The 16,969-nt window shown below is 52.6% G+C and overlaps 56 non-coding genes across 56 annotated transcripts; all 56 read right to left on the bottom strand.

Annotated features, from left to right (window-relative positions):
• Window positions 1-7: 7 nt before the first annotated feature.
• LOC122285965 lies at window positions 8-126 on the bottom strand. Its single transcript, XR_006233309.1, has one exon. It is a non-coding gene; the product is annotated as a 5S ribosomal RNA (ribosomal RNA).
• A 189-nt stretch (window positions 127-315) lies between these two features.
• Window positions 316-434, bottom strand: LOC122285953. The gene has a single exon (XR_006233298.1). It is a non-coding gene; the product is annotated as a 5S ribosomal RNA (ribosomal RNA).
• A 189-nt stretch (window positions 435-623) lies between these two features.
• Window positions 624-742, bottom strand: LOC122285942. The gene has a single exon (XR_006233287.1). It is a non-coding gene; the product is annotated as a 5S ribosomal RNA (ribosomal RNA).
• Window positions 743-920: 178 nt separating this feature from the next.
• On the bottom strand, window positions 921-1,039 carry LOC122288677. The gene has a single exon (XR_006235930.1). It is a non-coding gene; the product is annotated as a 5S ribosomal RNA (ribosomal RNA).
• A 189-nt stretch (window positions 1,040-1,228) lies between these two features.
• LOC122285930 lies at window positions 1,229-1,347 on the bottom strand. The gene has a single exon (XR_006233275.1). It is a non-coding gene; the product is annotated as a 5S ribosomal RNA (ribosomal RNA).
• Window positions 1,348-1,536: 189 nt separating this feature from the next.
• Window positions 1,537-1,655, bottom strand: LOC122285918. The gene has a single exon (XR_006233264.1). It is a non-coding gene; the product is annotated as a 5S ribosomal RNA (ribosomal RNA).
• A 189-nt stretch (window positions 1,656-1,844) lies between these two features.
• Window positions 1,845-1,963, bottom strand: LOC122285906. Its single transcript, XR_006233253.1, has one exon. It is a non-coding gene; the product is annotated as a 5S ribosomal RNA (ribosomal RNA).
• Window positions 1,964-2,141: 178 nt separating this feature from the next.
• Window positions 2,142-2,260, bottom strand: LOC122285895. Its single transcript, XR_006233242.1, has one exon. It is a non-coding gene; the product is annotated as a 5S ribosomal RNA (ribosomal RNA).
• A 189-nt stretch (window positions 2,261-2,449) lies between these two features.
• LOC122285883 lies at window positions 2,450-2,568 on the bottom strand. The gene has a single exon (XR_006233231.1). It is a non-coding gene; the product is annotated as a 5S ribosomal RNA (ribosomal RNA).
• A 189-nt stretch (window positions 2,569-2,757) lies between these two features.
• On the bottom strand, window positions 2,758-2,876 carry LOC122287730. Its single transcript, XR_006235018.1, has one exon. It is a non-coding gene; the product is annotated as a 5S ribosomal RNA (ribosomal RNA).
• Window positions 2,877-3,054: 178 nt separating this feature from the next.
• Window positions 3,055-3,173, bottom strand: LOC122285870. Its single transcript, XR_006233219.1, has one exon. It is a non-coding gene; the product is annotated as a 5S ribosomal RNA (ribosomal RNA).
• A 189-nt stretch (window positions 3,174-3,362) lies between these two features.
• LOC122285859 lies at window positions 3,363-3,481 on the bottom strand. Its single transcript, XR_006233208.1, has one exon. It is a non-coding gene; the product is annotated as a 5S ribosomal RNA (ribosomal RNA).
• Window positions 3,482-3,670: 189 nt separating this feature from the next.
• LOC122285847 lies at window positions 3,671-3,789 on the bottom strand. The gene has a single exon (XR_006233197.1). It is a non-coding gene; the product is annotated as a 5S ribosomal RNA (ribosomal RNA).
• A 189-nt stretch (window positions 3,790-3,978) lies between these two features.
• Window positions 3,979-4,097, bottom strand: LOC122285836. The gene has a single exon (XR_006233186.1). It is a non-coding gene; the product is annotated as a 5S ribosomal RNA (ribosomal RNA).
• Window positions 4,098-4,275: 178 nt separating this feature from the next.
• On the bottom strand, window positions 4,276-4,394 carry LOC122285824. Its single transcript, XR_006233174.1, has one exon. It is a non-coding gene; the product is annotated as a 5S ribosomal RNA (ribosomal RNA).
• A 189-nt stretch (window positions 4,395-4,583) lies between these two features.
• Window positions 4,584-4,702, bottom strand: LOC122285812. The gene has a single exon (XR_006233162.1). It is a non-coding gene; the product is annotated as a 5S ribosomal RNA (ribosomal RNA).
• Window positions 4,703-4,880: 178 nt separating this feature from the next.
• Window positions 4,881-4,999, bottom strand: LOC122283184. The gene has a single exon (XR_006230663.1). It is a non-coding gene; the product is annotated as a 5S ribosomal RNA (ribosomal RNA).
• Window positions 5,000-5,188: 189 nt separating this feature from the next.
• On the bottom strand, window positions 5,189-5,307 carry LOC122288495. Its single transcript, XR_006235755.1, has one exon. It is a non-coding gene; the product is annotated as a 5S ribosomal RNA (ribosomal RNA).
• A 189-nt stretch (window positions 5,308-5,496) lies between these two features.
• LOC122285801 lies at window positions 5,497-5,615 on the bottom strand. Its single transcript, XR_006233151.1, has one exon. It is a non-coding gene; the product is annotated as a 5S ribosomal RNA (ribosomal RNA).
• Window positions 5,616-5,793: 178 nt separating this feature from the next.
• Window positions 5,794-5,912, bottom strand: LOC122285790. The gene has a single exon (XR_006233140.1). It is a non-coding gene; the product is annotated as a 5S ribosomal RNA (ribosomal RNA).
• Window positions 5,913-6,101: 189 nt separating this feature from the next.
• LOC122288676 lies at window positions 6,102-6,220 on the bottom strand. The gene has a single exon (XR_006235929.1). It is a non-coding gene; the product is annotated as a 5S ribosomal RNA (ribosomal RNA).
• A 189-nt stretch (window positions 6,221-6,409) lies between these two features.
• On the bottom strand, window positions 6,410-6,528 carry LOC122285778. Its single transcript, XR_006233129.1, has one exon. It is a non-coding gene; the product is annotated as a 5S ribosomal RNA (ribosomal RNA).
• A 189-nt stretch (window positions 6,529-6,717) lies between these two features.
• LOC122285767 lies at window positions 6,718-6,836 on the bottom strand. The gene has a single exon (XR_006233118.1). It is a non-coding gene; the product is annotated as a 5S ribosomal RNA (ribosomal RNA).
• A 189-nt stretch (window positions 6,837-7,025) lies between these two features.
• On the bottom strand, window positions 7,026-7,144 carry LOC122285755. Its single transcript, XR_006233107.1, has one exon. It is a non-coding gene; the product is annotated as a 5S ribosomal RNA (ribosomal RNA).
• Window positions 7,145-7,333: 189 nt separating this feature from the next.
• On the bottom strand, window positions 7,334-7,452 carry LOC122285743. Its single transcript, XR_006233096.1, has one exon. It is a non-coding gene; the product is annotated as a 5S ribosomal RNA (ribosomal RNA).
• Window positions 7,453-7,641: 189 nt separating this feature from the next.
• On the bottom strand, window positions 7,642-7,760 carry LOC122285732. The gene has a single exon (XR_006233085.1). It is a non-coding gene; the product is annotated as a 5S ribosomal RNA (ribosomal RNA).
• Window positions 7,761-7,938: 178 nt separating this feature from the next.
• On the bottom strand, window positions 7,939-8,057 carry LOC122287806. Its single transcript, XR_006235091.1, has one exon. It is a non-coding gene; the product is annotated as a 5S ribosomal RNA (ribosomal RNA).
• A 189-nt stretch (window positions 8,058-8,246) lies between these two features.
• LOC122285720 lies at window positions 8,247-8,365 on the bottom strand. Its single transcript, XR_006233074.1, has one exon. It is a non-coding gene; the product is annotated as a 5S ribosomal RNA (ribosomal RNA).
• A 189-nt stretch (window positions 8,366-8,554) lies between these two features.
• On the bottom strand, window positions 8,555-8,673 carry LOC122285709. Its single transcript, XR_006233063.1, has one exon. It is a non-coding gene; the product is annotated as a 5S ribosomal RNA (ribosomal RNA).
• A 189-nt stretch (window positions 8,674-8,862) lies between these two features.
• On the bottom strand, window positions 8,863-8,981 carry LOC122285696. Its single transcript, XR_006233051.1, has one exon. It is a non-coding gene; the product is annotated as a 5S ribosomal RNA (ribosomal RNA).
• Window positions 8,982-9,159: 178 nt separating this feature from the next.
• On the bottom strand, window positions 9,160-9,278 carry LOC122288675. The gene has a single exon (XR_006235928.1). It is a non-coding gene; the product is annotated as a 5S ribosomal RNA (ribosomal RNA).
• A 189-nt stretch (window positions 9,279-9,467) lies between these two features.
• On the bottom strand, window positions 9,468-9,586 carry LOC122285685. The gene has a single exon (XR_006233040.1). It is a non-coding gene; the product is annotated as a 5S ribosomal RNA (ribosomal RNA).
• Window positions 9,587-9,775: 189 nt separating this feature from the next.
• On the bottom strand, window positions 9,776-9,894 carry LOC122285673. The gene has a single exon (XR_006233029.1). It is a non-coding gene; the product is annotated as a 5S ribosomal RNA (ribosomal RNA).
• A 189-nt stretch (window positions 9,895-10,083) lies between these two features.
• On the bottom strand, window positions 10,084-10,202 carry LOC122285662. The gene has a single exon (XR_006233017.1). It is a non-coding gene; the product is annotated as a 5S ribosomal RNA (ribosomal RNA).
• Window positions 10,203-10,380: 178 nt separating this feature from the next.
• LOC122285651 lies at window positions 10,381-10,499 on the bottom strand. The gene has a single exon (XR_006233004.1). It is a non-coding gene; the product is annotated as a 5S ribosomal RNA (ribosomal RNA).
• A 189-nt stretch (window positions 10,500-10,688) lies between these two features.
• On the bottom strand, window positions 10,689-10,807 carry LOC122285640. The gene has a single exon (XR_006232990.1). It is a non-coding gene; the product is annotated as a 5S ribosomal RNA (ribosomal RNA).
• Window positions 10,808-10,996: 189 nt separating this feature from the next.
• LOC122287728 lies at window positions 10,997-11,115 on the bottom strand. The gene has a single exon (XR_006235016.1). It is a non-coding gene; the product is annotated as a 5S ribosomal RNA (ribosomal RNA).
• Window positions 11,116-11,293: 178 nt separating this feature from the next.
• LOC122285629 lies at window positions 11,294-11,412 on the bottom strand. Its single transcript, XR_006232977.1, has one exon. It is a non-coding gene; the product is annotated as a 5S ribosomal RNA (ribosomal RNA).
• Window positions 11,413-11,601: 189 nt separating this feature from the next.
• LOC122285618 lies at window positions 11,602-11,720 on the bottom strand. The gene has a single exon (XR_006232964.1). It is a non-coding gene; the product is annotated as a 5S ribosomal RNA (ribosomal RNA).
• Window positions 11,721-11,909: 189 nt separating this feature from the next.
• On the bottom strand, window positions 11,910-12,028 carry LOC122285607. The gene has a single exon (XR_006232951.1). It is a non-coding gene; the product is annotated as a 5S ribosomal RNA (ribosomal RNA).
• A 189-nt stretch (window positions 12,029-12,217) lies between these two features.
• Window positions 12,218-12,336, bottom strand: LOC122285596. Its single transcript, XR_006232938.1, has one exon. It is a non-coding gene; the product is annotated as a 5S ribosomal RNA (ribosomal RNA).
• A 178-nt stretch (window positions 12,337-12,514) lies between these two features.
• Window positions 12,515-12,633, bottom strand: LOC122285584. Its single transcript, XR_006232923.1, has one exon. It is a non-coding gene; the product is annotated as a 5S ribosomal RNA (ribosomal RNA).
• Window positions 12,634-12,822: 189 nt separating this feature from the next.
• LOC122285573 lies at window positions 12,823-12,941 on the bottom strand. Its single transcript, XR_006232910.1, has one exon. It is a non-coding gene; the product is annotated as a 5S ribosomal RNA (ribosomal RNA).
• A 178-nt stretch (window positions 12,942-13,119) lies between these two features.
• Window positions 13,120-13,238, bottom strand: LOC122283183. Its single transcript, XR_006230662.1, has one exon. It is a non-coding gene; the product is annotated as a 5S ribosomal RNA (ribosomal RNA).
• A 189-nt stretch (window positions 13,239-13,427) lies between these two features.
• On the bottom strand, window positions 13,428-13,546 carry LOC122288494. The gene has a single exon (XR_006235754.1). It is a non-coding gene; the product is annotated as a 5S ribosomal RNA (ribosomal RNA).
• Window positions 13,547-13,735: 189 nt separating this feature from the next.
• On the bottom strand, window positions 13,736-13,854 carry LOC122285562. Its single transcript, XR_006232897.1, has one exon. It is a non-coding gene; the product is annotated as a 5S ribosomal RNA (ribosomal RNA).
• Window positions 13,855-14,032: 178 nt separating this feature from the next.
• Window positions 14,033-14,151, bottom strand: LOC122285551. Its single transcript, XR_006232884.1, has one exon. It is a non-coding gene; the product is annotated as a 5S ribosomal RNA (ribosomal RNA).
• Window positions 14,152-14,340: 189 nt separating this feature from the next.
• LOC122285539 lies at window positions 14,341-14,459 on the bottom strand. The gene has a single exon (XR_006232871.1). It is a non-coding gene; the product is annotated as a 5S ribosomal RNA (ribosomal RNA).
• A 189-nt stretch (window positions 14,460-14,648) lies between these two features.
• Window positions 14,649-14,767, bottom strand: LOC122285528. Its single transcript, XR_006232860.1, has one exon. It is a non-coding gene; the product is annotated as a 5S ribosomal RNA (ribosomal RNA).
• Window positions 14,768-14,945: 178 nt separating this feature from the next.
• LOC122287521 lies at window positions 14,946-15,064 on the bottom strand. The gene has a single exon (XR_006234812.1). It is a non-coding gene; the product is annotated as a 5S ribosomal RNA (ribosomal RNA).
• Window positions 15,065-15,252: 188 nt separating this feature from the next.
• Window positions 15,253-15,371, bottom strand: LOC122285516. Its single transcript, XR_006232849.1, has one exon. It is a non-coding gene; the product is annotated as a 5S ribosomal RNA (ribosomal RNA).
• A 178-nt stretch (window positions 15,372-15,549) lies between these two features.
• On the bottom strand, window positions 15,550-15,668 carry LOC122288126. Its single transcript, XR_006235399.1, has one exon. It is a non-coding gene; the product is annotated as a 5S ribosomal RNA (ribosomal RNA).
• Window positions 15,669-15,856: 188 nt separating this feature from the next.
• On the bottom strand, window positions 15,857-15,975 carry LOC122285504. The gene has a single exon (XR_006232838.1). It is a non-coding gene; the product is annotated as a 5S ribosomal RNA (ribosomal RNA).
• A 178-nt stretch (window positions 15,976-16,153) lies between these two features.
• Window positions 16,154-16,272, bottom strand: LOC122288489. The gene has a single exon (XR_006235749.1). It is a non-coding gene; the product is annotated as a 5S ribosomal RNA (ribosomal RNA).
• A 189-nt stretch (window positions 16,273-16,461) lies between these two features.
• LOC122283227 lies at window positions 16,462-16,580 on the bottom strand. The gene has a single exon (XR_006230703.1). It is a non-coding gene; the product is annotated as a 5S ribosomal RNA (ribosomal RNA).
• Window positions 16,581-16,769: 189 nt separating this feature from the next.
• On the bottom strand, window positions 16,770-16,888 carry LOC122288125. Its single transcript, XR_006235398.1, has one exon. It is a non-coding gene; the product is annotated as a 5S ribosomal RNA (ribosomal RNA).
• Window positions 16,889-16,969: the final 81 nt, after the last annotated feature.

Genomic DNA, 16,969 nt, shown 5'->3' with positions numbered 1-16,969 from the left:
AAAAGGAGGGGTGCAACACGAGGACTTCCCAGGAGGTCACCCATCCTAGTACTACTCTCGCCCAAGCACGCTTAACTGCGGAGTTCTGATGGGATCCGGTGCATTAGTGCTGGTATGATCGCACCCATCATGCTACCAGCGAAAAACTAATATAATCCTATTACGACCTAGCCGCACCCTGCCTATCCCATGCCAACCGGCGATCTGATCGATACCCATTGCTACGCGATGGGGTCGGTGCGATTTTCCTTAGAATCCATTGCCCGGTTGTCGTTCCGGTCCATCCGACCGGAGATGCGGTAAAAATAAAAAGGGGGGGTGCAACACGAGGACTTCCCAGGAGGTCACCCATCCTAGTACTACTCTCGCCCAAGCACGCTTAACTGCGGAGTTCTGATGGGATCCGGTGCATTAGTGCTGGTATGATCGCACCCATCATGCTACCAGCGAAAAACTAATATAATCCTATTACGACCTAGCCGCACCCTGCCTATCTCATGCCAACCGGCGATCTGACCGATACCCATTGCTACGCGATGGGGTCGGTGCGATTTTCCTAAAAATCCATTCCCTGGTTCTCGTTCCGGTCCATCCGACCAGAGATGCGGTAAAAATTAAAAGGGGGGGTGCAACACGAGGACTTCCCAGGAGGTCACCCATCCTAGTACTACTCTCGCCCAAGCACGCTTAACTGCGGAGTTCTGATGGGATCCGGTGCATTAGTGCTGGTATGATCGCACCCATCATGCTACCAGCGAAAAACTAATATAATCCTATTACGACCTAGCCGCACCCTGCCTATCCCATGCCAACTGGCGATCTGATTGATAGCGATGGGGTCGGTGCGATTTTCCTAAGAATCCATTGCCCGGTTGTCGTTCCGGTCCATCCGACCGGAGATGCGGTAAAAATAAAAAGGGGGGGTGCAACACGAGGACTTCCCAGGAGGTCACCCATCCTAGTACTACTCTCGCCGAAGCACGCTTAACTGCGGAGTTCTGATGGGATCCGGTGCATTAGTGCTGGTATGATCGCACCCATCATGCTACCAGCGAAAAACTAATATAATCCTATTACGACCTAGCCGCACCATGCCTATCCCATGCCAACCGGCGATCTGATCGATACCCATTGCTACGCGATGGGGTCGGTGCGATTTTCCTAAGAATCCATTGCCCGGTTGTTGTTCCGGTCCATCCGACCGGAGATGCGGTAAAAATAAAAAGGGGGGGTGCAACACGAGGACTTCCCAGGAGGTCACCCATCCTAGTACTACTCTCGCCCAAGCACGCTTAACTGCGGAGTTCTGATGGGATCCGGTGCATTAGTGCTGGTATGATCGCACCCATCATGCTACCACCGAAAAACTAATATAATACTATTACGGCCTAGCCGCACCATGCCTATCCCATGCCAACCGGCGATCTGATCGATACCCATTGCTACGCGATGGGGTCGGTGCGATTTTCCTAAGAATCCATTGCCCGGTTGTCGTTCCGGTCCATCCGACCGGAGATGCGGTAAAAATAAAAAGGGGGGGTGCAACACGAGGACTTCCCAGGAGGTCACCCATCCTAGTACTACTCTCGCCCAAGCACGCTTAACTGCGGAGTTCTGATGGGATCCGGTGCATTAGTGCTGGTATGATCGCACCCATCATGCTACCAGCGAAAAACTAATATAATCCTATTACAACCTAGCCGCACCCTGCCTATCTCATGCCAACCGGCGATCTGACCGATACCCATTGCTACGCGATGGGGTCGGTGCGATTTTCCTAAAAATCCATTCCCTGGTTCTCGTTCCGGTCCATCCGACCAGAGATGCGGTAAAAATTAAAAGGGGGGGTGCAACACGAGGACTTCCCAGGAGGTCACCCATCCTAGTACTACTCTCGCCCAAGCACGCTTAACTGCGGAGTTCTGATGGGATCCGGTGCATTAGTGCTGGTATGATCGCACCCATCATGCTACCAGCGAAAAACTAATATAATCCTATTACGACCTAGCCGCACCCTGCCTATCCCATGCCAACTGGCGATCTGATTGATAGCGATGGGGTCGGTGCGATTTTCCTAAGAATCCATTGCCCGGTTGTCGTTCCGGTCCATCCGACCGGAGATGCGGTAAAAATAAAAAGGGGGGGTGCAACACGAGGACTTCCCAGGAGGTCACCCATCCTAGTACTACTCTCGCCCAAGCACGCTTAACTGCGGAGTTCTGATGGGATCCGGTGCATTAGTGCTGGTATGATCGCACCCATCATGCTACCAGCGAAAAACTAATATAATCCTATTACGACCTAGCCGCACCATGCCTATCCCATGCCAACCGGCGATCTGATCGATACCCATTGCTACGCGATGGGGTCGGTGCGATTTTCCTAAGAATCCATTGCCCGGTTGTCGTTCCGGTCCATCCGACCGGAGATGCGGTAAAAATAAAAAGGGGGGGTGCAACACGAGGACTTCCCAGGAGGTCACCCATCCTAGTACTACTCTCGCCCAAGCACGCTTAACTGCGGAGTTCTGATGGGATCCGGTGCATTAGTGCTGGTATGATCGCACCCATCATGCTACCAGCGAAAAACTAATATAATCCTATTACGACCTAGCCGCACCCTGCCTATCCCATGCCAACCGGCGATCTGATCGATACCCATTGCTACGCGATGGGGTCGGTGCGATTTTCCTAAGAATCCATTGCCCGGTACTCGTTCCGGTCCATCCGACCGGAGATGCGGTAAAAATAAAAACGGGGGGTACAACACGAGGACTTCCCAGGAGGTCACCCATCCTAGTACTACTCTCGCCCAAGCACGCTTAACTGCGGAGTTCTGATGGGATCCGGTGCATTAGTGCTGGTATGATCGCACCCATCATGCTACCAGCGAAAAACTAATATAATCCTATTACGACCTAGCCGCACCCTGCCTATCCCATGCCAACTGGCGATCTGATTGATAGCGATGGGGTCGGTGCGATTTTCCTAAGAATCCATTGCCCGGTTGTCGTTCCGGTCCATCCGACCGGAGATGCGGTAAAAATAAAAAGGGGGGGTGCAACACGAGGACTTCCCAGGAGGTCACCCATCCTAGTACTACTCTCGCCCAAGCACGCTTAACTGCGGAGTTCTGATGGGATCCGGTGCATTAGTGCTGGTATGATCGCACCCATCATGCTACCAGCGAAAAACTAATATAATCCTATTACGACCTAGCCGCACCATGCCTATCCCATGCCAACCGGCGATCTGATCGATACCCATTGCTACGCGATGGGGTCGGTGCGATTTTCCTAAGAATCCATTGCCCGGTTGTCGTTCCGGTCCATCCGACCAGAGATGCGGTAAAAATAAAAAGGAGGGGTGCAACACGAGGACTTCCCAGGAGGTCACCCATCCTAGTACTACTCTCGCCCAAGCACGCTTAACTGCGGAGTTCTGATGGGATCCGGTGCATTAGTGCTGGTATGATCGCACCCATCATGCTACCAGCGAAAAACTAATATAATCCTATTACGACCTAGCCGCACCATGCCTATCCCATGCCAACCGGCGATCTGATCGATACCCATTGCTACGCGATGGGGTCGGTGCGATTTTCCTAAGAATCCATTGCCCGGTTGTCGTTCCGGTCCATCCGACCGGAGATGCGGTAAAAATAAAAAGGGGGGGTGCAACACGAGGACTTCCCAGGAGGTCACCCATCCTAGTACTACTCTCGCCCAAGCACGCTTAACTGCGGAGTTCTGATGGGATCCGGTGCATTAGTGCTGGTATGATCGCACCCATCATGCTACCAGCGAAAAACTAATATAATCCTATTACGACCTAGCCGCACCCTGCCTATCCCATGCCAACCGGCGATCTGATCGATACCCATTGCTACGCGATGGGGTCGGTGCGATTTTCCTAAGAATCCATTGCCCGGTACAGGTTCCGGTCCATCCGACCGGAGATGCGGTAAAAATAAAAAAGGGGGGTGCAACACGAGGACTTCCCAGGAGGTCACCCATCCTAGTACTACTCTCGCCCAAGCACGCTTAACTGCGGAGTTCTGATGGGATCCGGTGCATTAGTGCTGGTATGATCGCACCCATCATGCTACCAGCGAAAAACTAATATAATCCTATTACGACCTAGCCGCACCCTGCCTATCCCATGCCAACTGGCGATCTGATTGATAGCGATGGGGTCGGTGCGATTTTCCTAAGAATCCATTGCCCGGTTGTCGTTCCGGTCCATCCGACCGGAGATGCGGTAAAAATAAAAAGGGGGGGTGCAACACGAGGACTTCCCAGGAGGTCACCCATCCTAGTACTACTCTCGCCCAAGCACGCTTAACTGCGGAGTTCTGATGGGATCCGGTGCATTAGTGCTGGTATGATCGCACCCATCATGCTACCAGCGAAAAACTAATATAATCCTATTACGACCTAGCCGCACCATGCCTATCCCATGCCAACCGGCGATCTGATCGATACCCATTGCTACGCGATGGGGTCGGTGCGATTTTCCTAAGAATCCATTGCCCGGTTGTCGTTCCGGTCCATCCGACCGGAGATGCGGTAAAAATAAAAAGGGGGGGTGCAACACGAGGACTTCCCAGGAGGTCACCCATCCTAGTACTACTCTCGCCCAAGCACGCTTAACTGCGGAGTTCTGATGGGATCCGGTGCATTAGTGCTGGTATGATCGCACCCATCATGCTACCAGCGAAAAACTAATATAATCCTATTACGACCTAGCCGCACCCTGCCTATCCCATGCCAACTGGCGATCTGATTGATAGCGATGGGGTCGGTGCGATTTTCCTAAGAATCCATTGCCCGGTTGTCGTTCCGGTCCATCCGACCGGAGATGCGGTAAAAATAAAAAGGGGAGGTGCAACACGAGGACTTCCCAGGAGGTCACCCATCCTAGTACTACTCTCGCCGAAGCACGCTTAACTGCGGAGTTCTGATGGGATCCGGCGCATTAGTGCTGGTATGATCGCACCCATCATGCTACCAGCGAAAAACTAATATAATCCTATTACGACCTAGCCGCACCATGCCTATCCCATGCCAACCGGCGATCTGATCGATACCCATTGCTACGCGATGGGGTCGGTGCGATTTTCCTAAGAATCCATTGCCCGGTTGTTGTTCCGGTCCATCCGACCGGAGATGCGGTAAAAATAAAAAGGGGGGGTGCAACACGAGGACATCCCAGGAGGTCACCCATCCTAGTACTACTCTCGCCCAAGCACGCTTAACTGCGGAGTTCTGATGGGATCCGGTGCATTAGTGCTGGTATGATCGCACCCATCATGCTACCAGCGAAAAACTAATATAATCCTATTACGGCCTAGCCGCACCATGCCTATCCCATGCCAACCGGCGATCTGATCGATACCCATTGCTACGCGATGGGGTCGGTGCGATTTTCCTAAGAATCCATTGCCCGGTTGTCGTTCCGGTCCATCCGACCGGAGATGCGGTAAAAATAAAAAGGGGGGGTGCAACACGAGGACTTCCCAGGAGGTCACCCATCCTAGTACTACTCTCGCCCAAGCACGCTTAACTGCGGAGTTCTGATGGGATCCGGTGCATTAGTGCTGGTATGATCGCACCCATCATGCTACCAGCGAAAAACTAATATAATCCTATTACGACCTAGCCGCACCCTGCCTATCCCATGCCAACTGGCGATCTGATTGATAGCGATGGGGTCGGTGCGATTTTCCTAAGAATCCATTGCCCGGTTGTCGTTCCGGTCCATCCGACCGGAGATGCGGTAAAAATAAAAAGGGGGGGTGCAACACGAGGACTTCCCAGGAGGTCACCCATCCTAGTACTACTCTCGCCCAAGCACGCTTAACTGCGGAGTTCTGATGGGATCCGGTGCATTAGTGCTGGTATGATCGCACCCATCACGCTACCAGCGAAAAACTAATATAATCCTATTACGACCTAGCCGCACCATGCCTATCCCATGCCAACCGGCGATCTGATCGATACCCATTGCTACGCGATGGGGTCGGTGCGATTTTCCTAAGAATCCATTGCCCGGTTGTCGTTCCGGTCCATCCGACCGGAGATGCGGTAAAAATAAAAAGGGGGGGTGCAACACGAGGACTTCCCAGGAGGTCACCCATCCTAGTACTACTCTCGCCGAAGCACGCTTAACTGCGGAGTTCTGATGGGATCCGGTGCATTAGTGCTGGTATGATCGCACCCATCATGCTACCAGCGAAAAACTAATATAATCCTATTACGACCTAGCCGCACCATGCCTATCCCATGCCAACCGGCGATCTGATCGATACCCATTGCTACGCGATGGGGTCGGTGCGATTTTCCTAAGAATCCATTGCCCGGTTGTTGTTCCGGTCCATCCGACCGGAGATGCGGTAAAAATAAAAAGGGGGGGTGCAACACGAGGACTTCCCAGGAGGTCACCCATCCTAGTACTACTCTCGCCCAAGCACGCTTAACTGCGGAGTTCTGATGGGATCCGGTGCATTAGTGCTGGTATGATCGCACCCATCATGCTACCACCGAAAAACTAATATAATCCTATTACGGCCTAGCCGCACCATGCCTATCCCATGCCAACCGGCGATCTGATCGATACCCATTGCTACGCGATGGGGTCGGTGCGATTTTCCTAAGAATCCATTGCCCGGTTGTCGTTCCGGTCCATCTGACCGGAGATGCGGTAAAAATAAAAAGGGGGGGTGCAACACGAGGACTTCCCAGGAGGTCACCCATCCTAGTACTACTCTCGCCCAAGCACGCTTAACTGCGGAGTTCTGATGGGATCCGGTGCATTAGTGCTGGTATGATCGCACCCATCATGCTACCAGCGAAAAACTAATATAATCCTATTACGACCTAGCCGCACCCTGCCTATCTCATGCCAACCGGCGATCTGACCGATACCCATTGCTACGCGATGGGGTCGGTGCGATTTTCCTAAAAATCCATTCCCTGGTTCTCGTTCCGGTCCATCCGACCAGAGATGCGGTAAAAATTAAAAGGGGGGGTGCAACACGAGGACTTCCCAGGAGGTCACCCATCCTAGTACTACTCTCGCCCAAGCACGCTTAACTGCGGAGTTCTGATGGGATCCGGTGCATTAGTGCTGGTATGATCGCACCCATCATGCTACCAGCGAAAAACTAATATAATCCTATTACGACCTAGCCGCACCCTGCCTATCCCATGCCAACCGGCGATCTGATCGATACCCATTGCTACGCGATGGGGTCGGTGCGATTTTCCTAAGAATCCATTACCCGGTACTCGTTCCGGTCCATCCGACCGGAGATGCGGTAAAAATAAAAACGGGGGGTGCAACACGAGGACTTCCCAGGAGGTCACCCATCCTAGTACTACTCTCGCCCAAGCACGCTTAACTGCGGAGTTCTGATGGGATCCGGTGCATTAGTGCTGGTATGATCGCACCCATCATGCTACCAGCGAAAAACTAATATAATCCTATTACGACCTAGCCGCACCCTGCCTATCCCATGCCAACCGGCGATCTGATCGATACCCATTGCTACGCGATGGGGTCGGTGCGATTTTCCTAAGAATCCATTACCCGGTACTCGTTCCGGTCCATCCGACCGGAGATGCGGTAAAAATAAAAACGGGGGGTGCAACACGAGGACTTCCCAGGAGGTCACCCATCCTAGTACTACTCTCGCCCAAGCACGCTTAACTGCGGAGTTCTGATGGGATCCGGTGCATTAGTGCTGGTATGATCGCACCCATCATGCTACCAGCGAAAAACTAATATAATCCTATTACGACCTAGCCGCACCCTGCCTATCCCATGCCAACTGGCGATCTGATTGATAGCGATGGGGTCGGTGCGATTTTCCTAAGAATCCATTGCCCGGTTGTCGTTCCGGTCCATCCGACCGGAGATGCGGTAAAAATAAAAAGGGGGGGTGCAACACGAGGACTTCCCAGGAGGTCACCCATCCTAGTACTACTCTCGCCCAAGCACGCTTAACTGCGGAGTTCTGATGGGATCCGGTGCATTAGTGCTGGTAGGATCGCACCCATCATGCTACCAGCGAAAAACTAATATAATCCTATTACGACCTAGCCGCACCATGCCTATCCCATGCCAACCGGCGATCTGATCGATACCCATTGCTACGCGATGGGGTCGGTGCGATTTTCCTAAGAATCCATTGCCCGGTTGTCGTTCCGGTCCATCCGACCGGAGATGCGGTAAAAATAAAAAGGAGGGGTGCAACACGAGGACTTCCCAGGAGGTCACCCATCCTAGTACTACTCTCGCCCAAGCACGCTTAACTGCGGAGTTCTGATGGGATCCGGTGCATTAGTGCTGGTATGATCGCACCCATCATGCTACCAGCGAAAAACTAATATAATCCTATTACGACCTAGCCGCACCCTGCCTATCCCATGCCAACCGGCGATCTGATCGATACCCATTGCTACGCGATGGGGTCGGTGCGATTTTCCTTAGAATCCATTGCCCGGTTGTCGTTCCGGTCCATCCGACCGGAGATGCGGTAAAAATAAAAAGGGGGGGTGCAACACGAGGACTTCCCAGGAGGTCACCCATCCTAGTACTACTCTCGCCCAAGCACGCTTAACTGCGGAGTTCTGATGGGATCCGGTGCATTAGTGCTGGTATGATCGCACCCATCATGCTACCAGCGAAAAACTAATATAATCCTATTACGACCTAGCCGCACCCTGCCTATCTCATGCCAACCGGCGATCTGACCGATACCCATTGCTACGCGATGGGGTCGGTGCGATTTTCCTAAAAATCCATTCCCTGGTTCTCGTTCCGGTCCATCCGACCAGAGATGCGGTAAAAATTAAAAGGGGGGGTGCAACACGAGGACTTCCCAGGAGGTCACCCATCCTAGTACTACTCTCGCCCAAGCACGCTTAACTGCGGAGTTCTGATGGGATCCGGTGCATTAGTGCTGGTATGATCGCACCCATCATGCTACCAGCGAAAAACTAATATAATCCTATTACGACCTAGCCGCACCCTGCCTATCCCATGCCAACTGGCGATCTGATTGATAGCGATGGGGTCGGTGCGATTTTCCTAAGAATCCATTGCCCGGTTGTCGTTCCGGTCCATCCGACCGGAGATGCGGTAAAAATAAAAAGGGGGGGTGCAACACGAGGACTTCCCAGGAGGTCACCCATCCTAGTACTACTCTCGCCGAAGCACGCTTAACTGCGGAGTTCTGATGGGATCCGGTGCATTAGTGCTGGTATGATCGCACCCATCATGCTACCAGCGAAAAACTAATATAATCCTATTACGACCTAGCCGCACCATGCCTATCCCATGCCAACCGGCGATCTGATCGATACCCATTGCTACGCGATGGGGTCGGTGCGATTTTCCTAAGAATCCATTGCCCGGTTGTTGTTCCGGTCCATCCGACCGGAGATGCGGTAAAAATAAAAAGGGGGGGTGCAACACGAGGACTTCCCAGGAGGTCACCCATCCTAGTACTACTCTCGCCCAAGCACGCTTAACTGCGGAGTTCTGATGGGATCCGGTGCATTAGTGCTGGTATGATCGCACCCATCATGCTACCACCGAAAAACTAATATAATACTATTACGGCCTAGCCGCACCATGCCTATCCCATGCCAACCGGCGATCTGATCGATACCCATTGCTACGCGATGGGGTCGGTGCGATTTTCCTAAGAATCCATTGCCCGGTTGTCGTTCCGGTCCATCCGACCGGAGATGCGGTAAAAATAAAAAGGGGGGGTGCAACACGAGGACTTCCCAGGAGGTCACCCATCCTAGTACTACTCTCGCCCAAGCACGCTTAACTGCGGAGTTCTGATGGGATCCGGTGCATTAGTGCTGGTATGATCGCACCCATCATGCTACCAGCGAAAAACTAATATAATCCTATTACAACCTAGCCGCACCCTGCCTATCTCATGCCAACCGGCGATCTGACCGATACCCATTGCTACGCGATGGGGTCGGTGCGATTTTCCTAAAAATCCATTCCCTGGTTCTCGTTCCGGTCCATCCGACCAGAGATGCGGTAAAAATTAAAAGGGGGGGTGCAACACGAGGACTTCCCAGGAGGTCACCCATCCTAGTACTACTCTCGCCCAAGCACGCTTAACTGCGGAGTTCTGATGGGATCCGGTGCATTAGTGCTGGTATGATCGCACCCATCATGCTACCAGCGAAAAACTAATATAATCCTATTACGACCTAGCCGCACCCTGCCTATCCCATGCCAACTGGCGATCTGATTGATAGCGATGGGGTCGGTGCGATTTTCCTAAGAATCCATTGCCCGGTTGTCGTTCCGGTCCATCCGACCGGAGATGCGGTAAAAATAAAAAGGGGGGGTGCAACACGAGGACTTCCCAGGAGGTCACCCATCCTAGTACTACTCTCGCCCAAGCACGCTTAACTGCGGAGTTCTGATGGGATCCGGTGCATTAGTGCTGGTATGATCGCACCCATCATGCTACCAGCGAAAAACTAATATAATCCTATTACGACCTAGCCGCACCATGCCTATCCCATGCCAACCGGCGATCTGATCGATACCCATTGCTACGCGATGGGGTCGGTGCGATTTTCCTAAGAATCCATTGCCCGGTTGTCGTTCCGGTCCATCCGACCGGAGATGCGGTAAAAATAAAAAGGGGGGGTGCAACACGAGGACTTCCCAGGAGGTCACCCATCCTAGTACTACTCTCGCCCAAGCACGCTTAACTGCGGAGTTCTGATGGGATCCGGTGCATTAGTGCTGGTATGATCGCACCCATCATGCTACCAGCGAAAAACTAATATAATCCTATTACGACCTAGCCGCACCCTGCCTATCCCATGCCAACCGGCGATCTGATCGATACCCATTGCTACGCGATGGGGTCGGTGCGATTTTCCTAAGAATCCATTGCCCGGTACTCGTTCCGGTCCATCCGACCGGAGATGCGGTAAAAATAAAAACGGGGGGTACAACACGAGGACTTCCCAGGAGGTCACCCATCCTAGTACTACTCTCGCCCAAGCACGCTTAACTGCGGAGTTCTGATGGGATCCGGTGCATTAGTGCTGGTATGATCGCACCCATCATGCTACCAGCGAAAAACTAATATAATCCTATTACGACCTAGCCGCACCCTGCCTATCCCATGCCAACTGGCGATCTGATTGATAGCGATGGGGTCGGTGCGATTTTCCTAAGAATCCATTGCCCGGTTGTCGTTCCGGTCCATCCGACCGGAGATGCGGTAAAAATAAAAAGGGGGGGTGCAACACGAGGACTTCCCAGGAGGTCACCCATCCTAGTACTACTCTCGCCCAAGCACGCTTAACTGCGGAGTTCTGATGGGATCCGGTGCATTAGTGCTGGTATGATCGCACCCATCATGCTACCAGCGAAAAACTAATATAATCCTATTACGACCTAGCCGCACCATGCCTATCCCATGCCAACCGGCGATCTGATCGATACCCATTGCTACGCGATGGGGTCGGTGCGATTTTCCTAAGAATCCATTGCCCGGTTGTCGTTCCGGTCCATCCGACCAGAGATGCGGTAAAAATAAAAAGGAGGGGTGCAACACGAGGACTTCCCAGGAGGTCACCCATCCTAGTACTACTCTCGCCCAAGCACGCTTAACTGCGGAGTTCTGATGGGATCCGGTGCATTAGTGCTGGTATGATCGCACCCATCATGCTACCAGCGAAAAACTAATATAATCCTATTACGACCTAGCCGCACCATGCCTATCCCATGCCAACCGGCGATCTGATCGATACCCATTGCTACGCGATGGGGTCGGTGCGATTTTCCTAAGAATCCATTGCCCGGTTGTCGTTCCGGTCCATCCGACCGGAGATGCGGTAAAAATAAAAAGGGGGGGTGCAACACGAGGACTTCCCAGGAGGTCACCCATCCTAGTACTACTCTCGCCCAAGCACGCTTAACTGCGGAGTTCTGATGGGATCCGGTGCATTAGTGCTGGTATGATCGCACCCATCATGCTACCAGCGAAAAACTAATATAATCCTATTACGACCTAGCCGCACCCTGCCTATCCCATGCCAACCGGCGATCTGATCGATACCCATTGCTACGCGATGGGGTCGGTGCGATTTTCCTAAGAATCCATTGCCCGGTACAGGTTCCGGTCCATCCGACCGGAGATGCGGTAAAAATAAAAAAGGGGGGTGCAACACGAGGACTTCCCAGGAGGTCACCCATCCTAGTACTACTCTCGCCCAAGCACGCTTAACTGCGGAGTTCTGATGGGATCCGGTGCATTAGTGCTGGTATGATCGCACCCATCATGCTACCAGCGAAAAACTAATATAATCCTATTACGACCTAGCCGCACCCTGCCTATCCCATGCCAACTGGCGATCTGATTGATAGCGATGGGGTCGGTGCGATTTTCCTAAGAATCCATTGCCCGGTTGTCGTTCCGGTCCATCCGACCGGAGATGCGGTAAAAATAAAAAGGGGGGGTGCAACACGAGGACTTCCCAGGAGGTCACCCATCCTAGTACTACTCTCGCCCAAGCACGCTTAACTGCGGAGTTCTGATGGGATCCGGTGCATTAGTGCTGGTATGATCGCACCCATCATGCTACCAGCGAAAAACTAATATAATCCTATTACGACCTAGCCGCACCATGCCTATCCCATGCCAACCGGCGATCTGATCGATACCCATTGCTACGCGATGGGGTCGGTGCGATTTTCCTAAGAATCCATTGCCCGGTTGTCGTTCCGGTCCATCCGACCGGAGATGCGGTAAAAATAAAAAGGGGGGGTGCAACACGAGGACTTCCCAGGAGGTCACCCATCCTAGTACTACTCTCGCCCAAGCACGCTTAACTGCGGAGTTCTGATGGGATCCGGTGCATTAGTGCTGGTATGATCGCACCCATCATGCTACCAGCGAAAAACTAATATAATCCTATTACGACCTAGCCGCACCCTGCCTATCCCATGCCAACTGGCGATCTGATTGATAGCGATGGGGTCGGTGCGATTTTCCTAAGAATCCATTGCCCGGTTGTCGTTCCGGTCCATCCGACCGGAGATGCGGTAAAAATAAAAAGGGGAGGTGCAACACGAGGACTTCCCAGGAGGTCACCCATCCTAGTACTACTCTCGCCGAAGCACGCTTAACTGCGGAGTTCTGATGGGATCCGGCGCATTAGTGCTGGTATGATCGCACCCATCATGCTACCAGCGAAAAACTAATATAATCCTATTACGACCTAGCCGCACCATGCCTATCCCATGCCAACCGGCGATCTGATCGATACCCATTGCTACGCGATGGGGTCGGTGCGATTTTCCTAAGAATCCATTGCCCGGTTGTTGTTCCGGTCCATCCGACCGGAGATGCGGTAAAAATAAAAAGGGGGGGTGCAACACGAGGACATCCCAGGAGGTCACCCATCCTAGTACTACTCTCGCCCAAGCACGCTTAACTGCGGAGTTCTGATGGGATCCGGTGCATTAGTGCTGGTATGATCGCACCCATCATGCTACCAGCGAAAAACTAATATAATCCTATTACGGCCTAGCCGCACCATGCCTATCCCATGCCAACCGGCGATCTGATCGATACCCATTGCTACGCGATGGGGTCGGTGCGATTTTCCTAAGAATCCATTGCCCGGTTGTCGTTCCGGTCCATCCGACCGGAGATGCGGTAAAAATAAAAAGGGGGGGTGCAACACGAGGACTTCCCAGGAGGTCACCCATCCTAGTACTACTCTCGCCCAAGCACGCTTAACTGCGGAGTTCTGATGGGATCCGGTGCATTAGTGCTGGTATGATCGCACCCATCATGCTACCAGCGAAAAACTAATATAATCCTATTACGACCTAGCCGCACCCTGCCTATCCCATGCCAACTGGCGATCTGATTGATAGCGATGGGGTCGGTGCGATTTTCCTAAGAATCCATTGCCCGGTTGTCGTTCCGGTCCATCCGACCGGAGATGCGGTAAAAATAAAAAGGGGGGGTGCAACACGAGGACTTCCCAGGAGGTCACCCATCCTAGTACTACTCTCGCCCAAGCACGCTTAACTGCGGAGTTCTGATGGGATCCGGTGCATTAGTGCTGGTATGATCGCACCCATCACGCTACCAGCGAAAAACTAATATAATCCTATTACGACCTAGCCGCACCATGCCTATCCCATGCCAACCGGCGATCTGATCGATACCCATTGCTACGCGATGGGGTCGGTGCGATTTTCCTAAGAATCCATTGCCCGGTTGTCGTTCCGGTCCATCCGACCGGAGATGCGGTAAAAATAAAAAGGGGGGGTGCAACACGAGGACTTCCCAGGAGGTCACCCATCCTAGTACTACTCTCGCCCAAGCACGCTTAACTGCGGAGTTCTGATGGGATCCGGTGCATTAGTGCTGGTATGATCGCACCCATCATGCTACCAGCGAAAAACTAATATAATCCTATTACGACCTAGCCGCACCCTGCCTATCCCATGCCAACCGGCGATCTGATCGATACCCATTGCTACGCGATGGGGTCGGTGCGATTTTCCTAAGAATCCATTGCCCGGTACTCGTTCCGGTCCATCCGACCGGAGATGCGGTAAAAATAAAAACGGGGGGTGCAACACGAGGACTTCCCAGGAGGTCACCCATCCTAGTACTACTCTCGCCCAAGCACGCTTAACTGCGGAGTTCTGATGGGATCCGGTGCATTAGTGCTGGTATGATCGCACCCATCATGCTACCAGCGAAAAACTAATATAATCCTATTACGACCTAGCCGCACCCTGCCTATCCCATGCCAACTGGCGATCTGATTGATAGCGATGGGGTCGGTGCGATTTTCCTAAGAATCCATTGCCCGGTTGTCGTTCCGGTCCATCCGACCGGAGATGCGGTAAAAATAAAAAGGGGGGGTGCAACACGAGGACTTCCCAGGAGGTCACCCATCCTAGTACTACTCTCGCCCAAGCACGCTTAACTGCAGAGTTCTGATGGGATCCGGTGCATTAGTGCTGGTATGATCGCACCCATCATGCTACCAGCGAAAAACTAATATAATCCTATTACGACCTAGCCGCACCATGCCTATCCCATGCCAACCGGCGATCTGATCGATACCCATTGCTACGCGATGGGGTCGGTGCGATTTTCTTAAGAATCCATTGCCCGGTTGTCGTTCCGGTCCATCCGACCGGAGATGCGGTAAAAATAAAAAGGGGGGTGCAACACGAGGACTTCCCAGGAGGTCACCCATCCTAGTACTACTCTCGCCCAAGCACGCTTAACTGCGGAGTTCTGATGGGATCCGGTGCATTAGTGCTGGTATGATCGCACCCATCATGCTACCAGCGAAAAACTAATATAATCCTATTATGACCTAGCCGCACCCTGCCTATCCCATGCTAACCGGCGATCTGATCGATAGCGATGGGGTCGGTGCGATTTTCCTAAGAATCCATTGCCCCGTTCTCGTTCCGGTCCATCCGACCGGAAATGCGGTAAAAATAAAAAGGGGGGGTGCAACACGAGGACTTCCCAGGAGGTCACCCATCCTAGTACTACTCTCACCCAAGCACGCTTAGCTGCGGAGTTCTGATGGGATCCGGTGCATTAGTGCTGGTATGATCGCACCCATCATGCTACCAGCGAAAAACTAATATAATCCTATTATGACCTAGTCGCACCCTGCCTATCCCATGCCAACCGGCGATCTGACCGATACCCATTGCTACGCGATGGGGTTGGTGCGATTTTCCTAAAAATCCATTGCCTGGTTCTCGTTCCGGTCCATCCGACCAGAGATGCGGTAAAAATAAAAAGGGGGGTGCAACACGAGGACTTCCCAGGAGGTCACCCATCCTAGTACTACTCTCGCCCAAGCACGCTTAACTGCGGAGTTCTGATGGGATCCGGTGCATTAGTGCTGGTATGATCGCACCCATCATGCTACCAGCGAAAAACTAATATAATCCTATTATGACCTAGCCGCACCCTGGCTATCCCATGCTAACCGGCGATCTGATCGATAGCGATGGGGTCGGTGCGATTTTCCTAAGAATCCATTGCCCGGTTCTCGTTCCGGTCCATCCGACCGGAGATGCGGTAAAAATAAAAAGGGGGGGTGCAACACGAGGACTTCCCAGGAGGTCACCCATCCTAGTACTACTCTCGCCCAAGCACGCTTGACTGCGGAGTTCTGATGGGATCTGGTGCATTAGTGCTGGTATGATCGCACCCATCATGCTACTAGTGAAAAACTCATATAATCCTATTACGACATAGCCGCACCCTGCCTATCTCATGCCAACCGGCGATCTGACCGATACCCATTGCTACGTGATGGGGTCGGTGCGATTTTCCCAAAAATCCATTCCCTGGTTCTCGTTCCGGTCCATCCGACCAGAGATGCGGTAAAAATTAAAAGGGGGGGGGCAACACGAGGACTTCCCAGGAGGTCACCCATCCTAGTACTATTCTCGCCCAAGCACGCTTAACTGCGGAGTTATGATGGGATCCGGTGCATTAGTGCTGGTATGATCGCACCCATCATGCTACCAGCGAAAAACTAATATAATCCTATTATGACCTAGCCGCACCCTGCCTATCTCATGCCAACCGGCGATCTGACCGATACCCATTGCTACGCGATGGGGTTGGTGCGATTTTCCTAAAAATCCATTCCCTGGTTCTCGTTCCAGTCGATCCGACCAGAGATGCGGTAAAAACTAAAAGGGGGGGTGCAACACGAGGACTTCCCAGGAGGTCACCCATCCTAGTACTACTCTCACCCAAGCACGCTTAGCTGCGGAGTTCTGATGGGATCCGGTGCATTAGTGCTGGTATGATCGCACCCATCATGCTACCAGCGAAAAACTAATATAATCCTATTATGACCTAGCCGCACCCTGCCTATCCCATGCTAACCGGCGATCTG

The sequence above is a fragment of the Carya illinoinensis genome, chromosome 11 (genome assembly GCF_018687715.1).
Source record: "Carya illinoinensis cultivar Pawnee chromosome 11, C.illinoinensisPawnee_v1, whole genome shotgun sequence".
Taxonomy (NCBI): domain Eukaryota; kingdom Viridiplantae; phylum Streptophyta; class Magnoliopsida; order Fagales; family Juglandaceae; genus Carya; species Carya illinoinensis.
This window is presented reverse-complemented; position numbering and strand designations above follow the sequence as displayed.